The sequence below is a fragment of the Balaenoptera ricei genome, chromosome 6 (genome assembly GCF_028023285.1).
Source record: "Balaenoptera ricei isolate mBalRic1 chromosome 6, mBalRic1.hap2, whole genome shotgun sequence".
In the NCBI taxonomy this organism is placed as follows: domain Eukaryota; kingdom Metazoa; phylum Chordata; class Mammalia; order Artiodactyla; family Balaenopteridae; genus Balaenoptera; species Balaenoptera ricei.
Window position 1 is genome coordinate 28,826,195 of NC_082644.1, and position 9,700 is coordinate 28,835,894.

Consider the following 9,700-nt stretch of genomic DNA (forward strand, 5'->3'; position numbering starts at 1 on the left):
TGGCCCTCTCTATAGGAGAGAACAAGGAGCCTGCGCTAGAAAGAATGGAAAGGCCTAGAAATGACCAATTGGCCCTGAAAATTGAGTCAGTGAACAAGTGTCTGTTAGGCACGGACGGTGTGGAATGTGGTTAAGGATGGTCTGAGTTAGCTAGGAGGTACCATCGTGGTCCTTCTCAGACACATACTCTTCCGGGAATTCAACTGGCAGACACAATTAAACTTGAAAACTTCCTGAATTTCAACAATGCCACCGAGTGCCTTCTGCTTGCCAGAACTAGACTGGTCAGTGATGGTCTGAGGAGAAACTTAAACTACTTTGAAAATAAGGCAGACTTAGAGAGTGGTGGCGAACATGGCACCCACCTAGCATACAAACCTTGTGAGACCCTGAGGTTCATGAGTATAACGGATTGTGGCTGAGCTGTAAGGGACTCACCGATCCAAGTCACTCAGCAAGGCCACCACAGGCCAATCCAGAAGCTAAGAGTATTATTTTCCTCGGGCTGCAGTAACAAAATGCCACATTCAGATGGTTAAACAACAGAAATTTATTTTCTCACAGTTCTGGTAGCTAGAAGTCCCAGATCGAGGTGTTGGCAGGGTTGGTTTCTTCTGAGGCCTCTCTCCCTGGCTGACAAATGACTGTCTTCTTGCTGTGTCCTCACATGGTCTTTCCTCCGTGTGCACACCTCCCTGGTGCTTCTCTGTGTCCAGATTTCCTCTTCTAGTAAGGACACCAGTCAGATTGGATTAGGACCCACCCTAATGGCCTCCTTTTACCTTAATCACCTCTTTAAAGACCCTTTCTCCAAATACAGTCACATTCTGAGGTACTGGGGGTTAGGGCTTCAACATAACAGTAGGTTAAAGGAATTCCCTACCATTTGAAGTAGTTTAATGTTGAACTAAACACATACTGGTATCACTTTAAGTCAATGGAACTTCTTAATGAGAAATCTTCCTAAATTTTGTACAAATGACCCAATTTGCATATTACTATTTTCAACATATACAGGAGGCCACTGGGTTAGTGCTATTCTCCCAGTAGTCCTAAAACAGTCTAGACTCACAGTTAAATACTTTAATTCCTTTAATTTCATTGATTTATTTAATTCCTTGAAGCTGCTAATAGAATATGCCCACTACCCAGCACTCCTTTGAGGCATTCCTTAATAACACCAACCATACTTCATTTTCTTCTTTTGTGTTACTCTTGAAGTTTAGAAGCCAATTCATTTGTCAGAACTAAATTTGTGCCATGTATCAAATAACATACTTTTATTTGCAGTGTTCTAGTATTGTTTTCAACAGCCGTATATTGATTTTGAGACAGGCTGGGACCTGGGACCCTTTGCTGGGACCTGGGGCCCTTTGCTGCAGTGTTGCAGTGCTTGCACCTCGACACACCTCTCCTCGAGCAACAAAATAACAAAGAAACTGTATGGGACTAAAAATAACGACGTGCACGCCCAGTTGGGGCAAATTCTGGACAAAAGATACAAAGAGACCAAAAAACCCAACTGCCACTTTTGAAGATCCCAGAGCAAAAGCAGGGTACTGCACGTGCCCCCTGCACACAACACCACCTAAGCGGTGGGCAAACCACCTAAGCCACCCTTCTGGCCCGACCCCTGGACACACCCCTGCCCTCACGCCATATAACAGGGGTCCCCAACCCTCAGGCCGCAGCCTGGTAGGAATCAGGCTGCACAGCAGGAGGTGAGTGGCAGGGGAGTGAGTAAAGCTTCACCTCCTGCTCCCCATCGCTCACATTACTGCCTGAAACATCCCCCCACCCCACCCCCTGCCGGTCCGTGGAAAAATGGTCTTCCATGAAACCGCTCCCTGGTGCCAAAAAGGTTTGGGAACCGCTGCCATATAAGGAGCAAGCTCGCCCCCGCTAAGGGAGCACGCAAGCAAAGGAACCTGTTGTTTGTTCTCGCTCCCCCGTGCTGCAGCAGGGGCCCCAATAAAGCCTTGCCTGAATTTCTTGTCTGGCCTTTGATCAGTTTTTATTGTTTAAGGACGCCAAGAACCCTGGTCGGTTACAATTTCAAAATACGGTCTTGATGTCATTGGAAGTAATTTTTTTCTGACTTTTTCTCTGTTTTCAACATCTTTGCCAGCAAAAGATATGTTCCCAGATGTCTTCTAAAATGTTTTCTTCCTGATCATTTAGAAAGATTGGGAAAGAAAGAGTATTGAGAAACTTGAGCTGTACTTTTGCTGCACAGGAAGGGTGAGCTGTGTTCCACCCTAGATTAATAATATTTCAAGCAGGAGGGAAAAAAAAAAGGAAAAGCCTATAACTTTAGCAATGTGTTTGAAAAAGACTTGATTTCAACAATGTTTCTATCATGCTTACGTTGCAGCTGTCTAAACAATACAGGTAACAAAAGCATGTCAATTAAAAGCAGCATTTAGGACCCAGTTTCACAGATCTGCATTGGCCCTGGGTTTCAGATGATTTCAGGGCCAGGCGCTGTGAGTTCCTGTGTGGTGTAGTTGTGCTCAGCCATGGGGCAGGTGGGTTCCCTCTTGCTGTAGGAGAAGGTGGTGGGACACACGGAGATGGTTATCTCTTTCTGCTTTTGACTCTCCTGACTTGCTTCCACCAAGAGGCCATAAACCCAAACTGGAAATACTGATTAAGTGCATACTTTTTCCAACACATTGACCACAACTTGAGATTTTCATGGCGGAATATATTACATAAATGTCTGGAAAGCAAATATTTTAAGTGCACTTTAAGTAGATGTTTGCTTACTTTAATCAAGCAAAAGGAGAGATTATTCTTTTACCTTCTGGAACGTGTTGAGGTAAACTTATCTACAGAAGGGAAAACTTTAGAGTTCACCTGGTACAAAGCACCCGCATCCGGATGAACGAAGGTTGTTCCCGAGTCCAAGCTTGCTGTGCTTGCCGCACGACAGGCCAGTGAATCAGACATGACGCATTGAGGGAAAGAATACGACGTTATTCGGAAAGCCAGCAGACCGAGAAGACGGCGGACTAAAGTCTCAAAATAACCATCTTATCGGGGTTTGAATGCCAGTTTCTTTTATAGCACAGAGATGGGGAGGAGATGAGGGGGTAAAGTAAAAGGGCCATAAGTTTTGCGAATATCCCCTGGAATGGCCAGCCTCAGGGAGGGGATGTGTTAATTTCTTTTTAATTGCAGCCATCCGCAGGTGGGCAGAGTCCCTATGTTTCCCTGAACAAAGGCACTTTGGTTTAACATTCAGGCAGAGGAACAGGGTTCCCCGAGGCAGGCCATTATGTACAGACAGTATCCTTTTAGTGAACAAAAGCAGCGGAAGGCAAAGGTTAAAGTCAAAGAAACAGATCCACCGTGTAGTCAGATTTGGTTCTTCCCTGTAACAAGGTCTCAAAGAGTGAGTGGCTCCCTCCAGGTCACATATAATAATAATATATATAATAATAAAAATTATTCTGGTAGAGAAAAGAATGCAGAACTCTAGCCACTCTAACTCCTTAGTTAAAAAATGAGATTTATTTGCAGGATAAGAATGATGCTGCTATTAAAAATAATAATAGCAATAGCAAGTTTGAAAAACTTTCACGTGGACCTGTTCAGGTGCTTCATTGGCATTTAAGGCCTTCTAAGTATCTGTACTAGCCTCCTTCAGGTCAGCCTGTGTTGCTGGGAAACTGCTTTTCTCACTACTCTCTGGACAAAACTCTGGGTCTAGTTTCCATTATTCCGTGGAGTGTTTTTAGATCCCACCCGTTGTTAAACACACACACTTTTGTTATTAATACAAGAACAGATTTTTCAGAGTTTTTTCTTTGTCTTTTATTGTTAAAATTTTTTTAATTGAGGTATAATTGACGTAACATTACATTGGTCGCAGGTGTACAATGTCATGATTTGATGTTTGTATATGTTGCAGAGTGATCACCACAATAAGTCCACTTAACATCCACCACCTCACATAGTTACAACACTTTTTTTCTTGTGATGAGAATTTTGAAGAGCCACTCTTCTAGCTACCTTTAAATATGCAATACAGTATTATTAACGTACATAGTCACCATGCTGTGAAAGTTCCATCCCCATGACTTACTCATTTGATAACTGGAAGTTTGTACCTTTTAACCTCCCTCACCCATTTGGCTCACTCATCCCCTGCCTCAGGCAGCCACCAGTCTGTTCTCTATCTGTGAGCTTGACATTTTTTTGTTTGTTTTTTAAGGTCCCATATATGTGAGATGATATGGTATTTATCTTTTTCTGTCTGGCTTATTTCACTTAGCATAGTGCCCTAAAGGTCCATCCATGATGTTGCAAACAGCAAGATTTCATTCTTTTTTATGACTGAATAATCAAAAACAGATTTTTTATTGGTTCTTTAGTAGATGCCAGCTTCTGATATCAGCTTTTAGGTGAAATTATTGTTAATCTTTTTATGTGTGATTTTATGAGTCAGAGTTCAGAAGACCATTTGGATTTGATGTTGTAGGCAGATGTTGAAAATTCAGTTTTTTAATAGAATCTTGTACTGTTTTGTAGATTTTACTTTTTGGATTTGATTCTCAAAAAGAAATCTTAACCTGTAAAATGTTTCTTACTTCCTTTTCTTACCAGGAAGAGATATTAGGAATCATCTAGGAAACAAATGTAGCAGTTTTATGCAATTTAAGCAATAAAAATGAGTTTCAAAATCCTCCTTTACTACCAGTAAAGCTTGAATTTTGTACTTAAATATAATATTTTCCCCCTTCCCCTTTTACCCAAGATTTACCCGCCTATTAATGTGCTGCCCTCGTTGTCTCGGTGAATGAAGTCTGCTACTGGAGAAGGTATGACCAGGAAGGATCACGCCGATGTATCTAACCAGCTGGTACGTATGTTTTCTCCAGGATTGTGTTTAAAGAAATGAATACTTTCTCAGTTCATGCTGCTGTCTTATACCTCTTGTCTTTCTTCCATATCACTTTTCTTCTCCCCCCATCAAAGTAGAATTTTAATATAGAATATAGAATACTGGAATACAGAAACATTCATTAGAGCCAAACAGTCTTTTTCATAAGGATAACTGCTCATGACAAAGATTAAAGACCACATGCTTGAAACCCACCTCTAATGCTGTATGAGGTAGTTTTTAAATAAAAAAGGCATAAGACGATTAAGTTTTTATTAGTAACCTTTATTATAGAGTATTTCTGAAAGACTATTCCAACTAATTTTTTGTTTAACATATTAGGCAATCACCAGAACGCTAAGGGATACAGCTGTGTATATTCTATGAAATCCTTGGTTTCTATAGTCCTGAGATTGTATACCAAGCATAATTAAAGAAAAATACATTTGACCTTAAAGTAGAAATGATAAATAAACCTACTGATAACCCAGATATTTATTTTTGAATAGAATTTAGAGATGGATTTCTCCTATTGCGTAAGTTGTGATTTTTAAATGCTCTACAAAATGGAAGCTCATTGATATATTGAGGGAGTGTATTTTTTGTAGAGTGTTAGTAATGTCTATGTATTGCATGCCTGAAGACTCCTTCCTTAGTGAGACTGCCGTATAATAAAGTCTTTCCAATACTTGCATATGTGAATTATGTTTGGAAATAATGTGAAATACTGTGAAGATAGCTACAGCAATACACTTATAATGCCCAGAGTACCGTTACCATTTATAAAGGTTCATGTAAACCTTGTTTTCTCTTTAGTATGCATGCTATGCTATTGGTAAGGATGTGCAGGCCATGAAAGCTGTAGTTGGAGAAGAAGCCCTCACCTCAGATGATGTGCTTTACTTGGAATTTCTGCAGAAGTTTGAGAGGAACTTCATTGCTCAGGGTAAGATTACTATTTTCCTATGAATAGAAACAGCATCATATGTAGTTTCGAGGACTTCTTTCCTAGTCTGAGAGAATTTACATTGGTCTCCATACAATTTTCCTTCTGATTAGAGAAGAGGTTCTTCCAGCCCGCCTGCCATGTCTTTGTTCTTAGCCCTCTGGTTCCTTCCCCTCTACCTTCAATTTCTTTATCCATTTATTTAGCTCCTGTCTTATTTTATATCTTCCTTACAACCGGCCTTCTGCTCTCCTACCTCCACTGCCACTTCTCCTCGCTCTTAACCTCTCTGCAATGCTCTCCTCTGGCTTTGGGGGTTTTGGACTTTCCCAGTCCCTCTGTTTTCATCCTCCTGATTTCTTATCTTCCTGCTTCTTAATTGTTAATGTTCCCAAAGGCTTCATTACCTGTTCTTTCTGTGCTTTTTTCCCCTATGCTGATGACTAACTTGCTATGTATGAGCCTTTACCCTCTTTCTGAAGCTCTAATGCCACATCTCCAGCTAGGAAGCCTGTGTTTATGCCACCATCCTCTCTGGCTCAGCGTGGTGAGAACCAAAGTCTTTTCCCAACTGACCACCTGCCTAGCAATTCCCTTTTCAATTTCTGTCTACCTCTGGCATGACCATTACCCTAGTTAGCCCAAGCTCAGGAATTGGGCATTCTTAAGCCTCTTCATTTATTCTCCAGTCATCAAATATTTGCTAATTTGCATTGTTCTCCTTTGAAACATCTTATCCTGTTCTCTTTTCATTCCTATTAAAAAAACTTAGGCCAGTGTTTCTCAAAGTTGAATATGCTTTTGAATCTACCAGGGATCCTGTTGAAGTGCAGATTCTGATTCGGTAGGTGTGGGTGGGGCCAGAGAGCCTGTATTTTGACAAGTTCCTGGGCGATGTTGAAGCTGCTGATCTCTGACCACTCTTTGTGTCCCAAGACCTAGTCCAGGCCTTTGTCCCATCATCCTTGGCCGTTAGTGCCAGCATTTTCACCAGTCTCCCTGACTCTCTATGTGCCATTGCCGGGGTAAATTTAGTATTAATTTTATTGATTGTCCTTCTGTTAAAAAGTCTATAATGTTTTTTATTACATAGCATGTGTAGGGCTTTCAAGCTGTTTTGTTTGGTCTCTTCCCTGCCTCCCCTGCTAATGCTGGTAAACTCTATTTTTGACCTCAGTGATACTTACAAACGATGTGTTTATTTTGGAATAATGCATCAGCTGCACACTTAGGATTTGTGCACTTTTCTATTTGTGTGATACATTTTTTAAGTAACATTAAAATCCCCAGAACATATGATTGTTGGGTTTTCTAAAAAAAAAAAAAAAAAAAAAATTTATGCAGAACCTTAATATCTTAAAAAGATAAAAATTATTCTGGTAGAGAAAAGAATGCAGAACTCTAGCCACTCTAACTCCTTAGTTAGAAAATGAGATTTATTTGCAGGATAAGAATGATTCTGCTATTAAAAATAATAATAGCAATAGCAAGTTTGAAAACTTTCACGTGGACCTATTCAGGTGCTTAATTGGCATTTAAGGCCTTCTAAGTATCTGTACTAGCCTCCTTCAGGTCAGCCTGTGTTGCTGGGAAACTGCTTTTCTCACTACTCTCTGGACAAAACTCTGGGTCTAGTTTCCATTATTCCGTGGAGTGTTTCTAGATCCCACCCGTTGTTAAACACACACACGCATGCACGCACGCACGAGCCCAACGTCTCGCCTGCGGGCTTTCTCCCTTTTCTCTGATTCCCAGGGGTACTTACTGTCTAGACCCTCATTTCCACATTTGGTCACATCCAGTCCTGGGAGACCTGACTGCTTTGTGTCTCTTTTTTATACTTCATGCTCACAGTGCTAGACCCATAACAATAAATTTTGAATAACGCTGATAAGTTGGAAGTACTTGGCCTTTATTCATCTAATCTCAATTTTTTGTAAGGTCCTTAGGAAAACCGCACTGTCTACGAGACTTTGGACATTGGCTGGCAACTGCTCCGAATCTTCCCCAAAGAAATGCTGAAGAGAATCCCTCAGAGCACCTTGAGCGAATTCTACCCTCGAGACTCTGCCAAGCATTAGCTGCTACTTCATCGCTGGCTCGATGCTCTTGTGAAATACTGGTTCTGTTTTCTTTATTCCTTTTGCACTCCCCCATCCCCACCTTTGTGTTGGAGTTTACTGTGTTACCCTGTAATTAAAAACAAAGAATAGGTAACATATTGTGCCAGTGTTGCAATGTTTTAAACTGCTAACAGACTTTAAAATATCCCCTATTCCGAAAACCTGGAACTGCAGTGCTTTGTTTAAAGTAGCTGAGGGTTGGAGGTGAAGTTTTCTCACTGATGTGTGTATTTGTACGTAGTGGTGTAGTTAGCTGCCTAGTGTCCTCATTATTTGGGTCTCTCAGACCTTCCCTGTCCACCCCCTCCAGAGTATCACTATCTGAAGTTACAATGCTTTGATCTCCAAACTAGGGACAAGATAGGGTCTGAAAGACGCTTCCTCTCCGAGTCGAGACGCTTTCCTGAGTGCTTGTTTTTAGATTTTGGTCTGCCTCTGGGTCTGCTCTAAGCAGATGGCTTTTCCTGTCCACCTGCTGTTTCCTATTTAATGAATAGGTTAGAAAAGGAGTTTCCTTTTCCTCTTTGGTGCGGATAAGTTTCAACTCCTGTGTCTTACTGTTCTCCCTCCCTCTGAGTAACACAGAATCATGCAGCTTTTGCCCAACTGGCATTGATCTGATAGTAGTGAGATGCCCTGTCTTGATGATCCCTTACTGGGTTTCCATGCAGAGGAATCATAATGAAAATAATTAATAGAATTCTTGGTTGGAAAGAGTTGGGATACAATTTTTTAAGAAAGAAAAAACCTATATCGGTTCTACATTCGGACATGCTAACAGTGGTTTTAAGTTTCTAAAGTGTTGACCAGATGCTAAAGGCAAGGTGGGGAAGAGAAAGCTCTTCTGTGTATGGAATCTTTTATATGTATATATAATCTATGGATATTTTAAACTCTGTTAGATAGCAGCCTTTGGAAAATCCCCTATTTGGTCCTGCTTTCTGACCTATCTGCCTTTTCAGGGTAATCTTGTGGCACAAGTGATAGCATTTAAAAGCTTTAGTCTTTTAATTCCTCCTCCTTCCTGCTGCGAGCCCTGAGCTGTCTTCTGTGCACTTCTGACATGTCTACTGTTTGGTCTCTCTGTGTTCTTTGTTACTTGGGTGCAGTAGCAACTTCTCTGTGCATTCCATCTTTCTTTCAAGTTGTGTAAAGTTCTTCACTTTTTTTCTCTGAGGGTATAGGGGGTGGGGGGAGTCAGCATGATTATATTTTAATGTAGAAAATGTGACCTGGATATAAAATGAAAATAAATATTAAATTAAATGGAAGTTACCTAAAGTGACTCTGTATCTTCTAATCAGAAAAGCAATAGCAACAAGCAAATATATAATAATGCACCTCTCTTTGATTGACAGTTTTGAACATCATAACCAATATTGTGAACCAGCCCCTTGATTCACAATATTATGAACCATGTCCCCTTTACAGGGACATGGCCCATGTTCTGTACCCTCTGCCTTTTAGGCTGCCCTTTCAAGCTCTTTTCAGTAATACCTCTTCCAACATATTGTAGTTTGATCCAAGGTTGAGAGTTGCTAGGGTGTGGGGTTGTTTGTTTGTTTATTTGTTTGTTTTGCAGATCGTTAGTGGCTGTAAGTTCTCTGAAACTTGAAGTTTTGATTCAGGGTCCACTTAGCATTTTCGAGAGTTACTAAGGTGTTTTATAGCATTCTTTGTTTCAGACATTCTCAGGACCTCTAGAGCCTGTCTGCCATGAATGAAAGAGGGTGATAAATAGAA

General features: G+C 40.8%; 1 pseudogene; it reads left to right on the forward strand.

The window, feature by feature from the left end:
• The first annotated feature begins 2,519 nt into the window (after window positions 1–2,519).
• LOC132367814 (V-type proton ATPase subunit B, brain isoform-like) lies at window positions 2,520–8,126 on the forward strand (annotated as a pseudogene).
• Window positions 8,127–9,700: the final 1,574 nt, after the last annotated feature.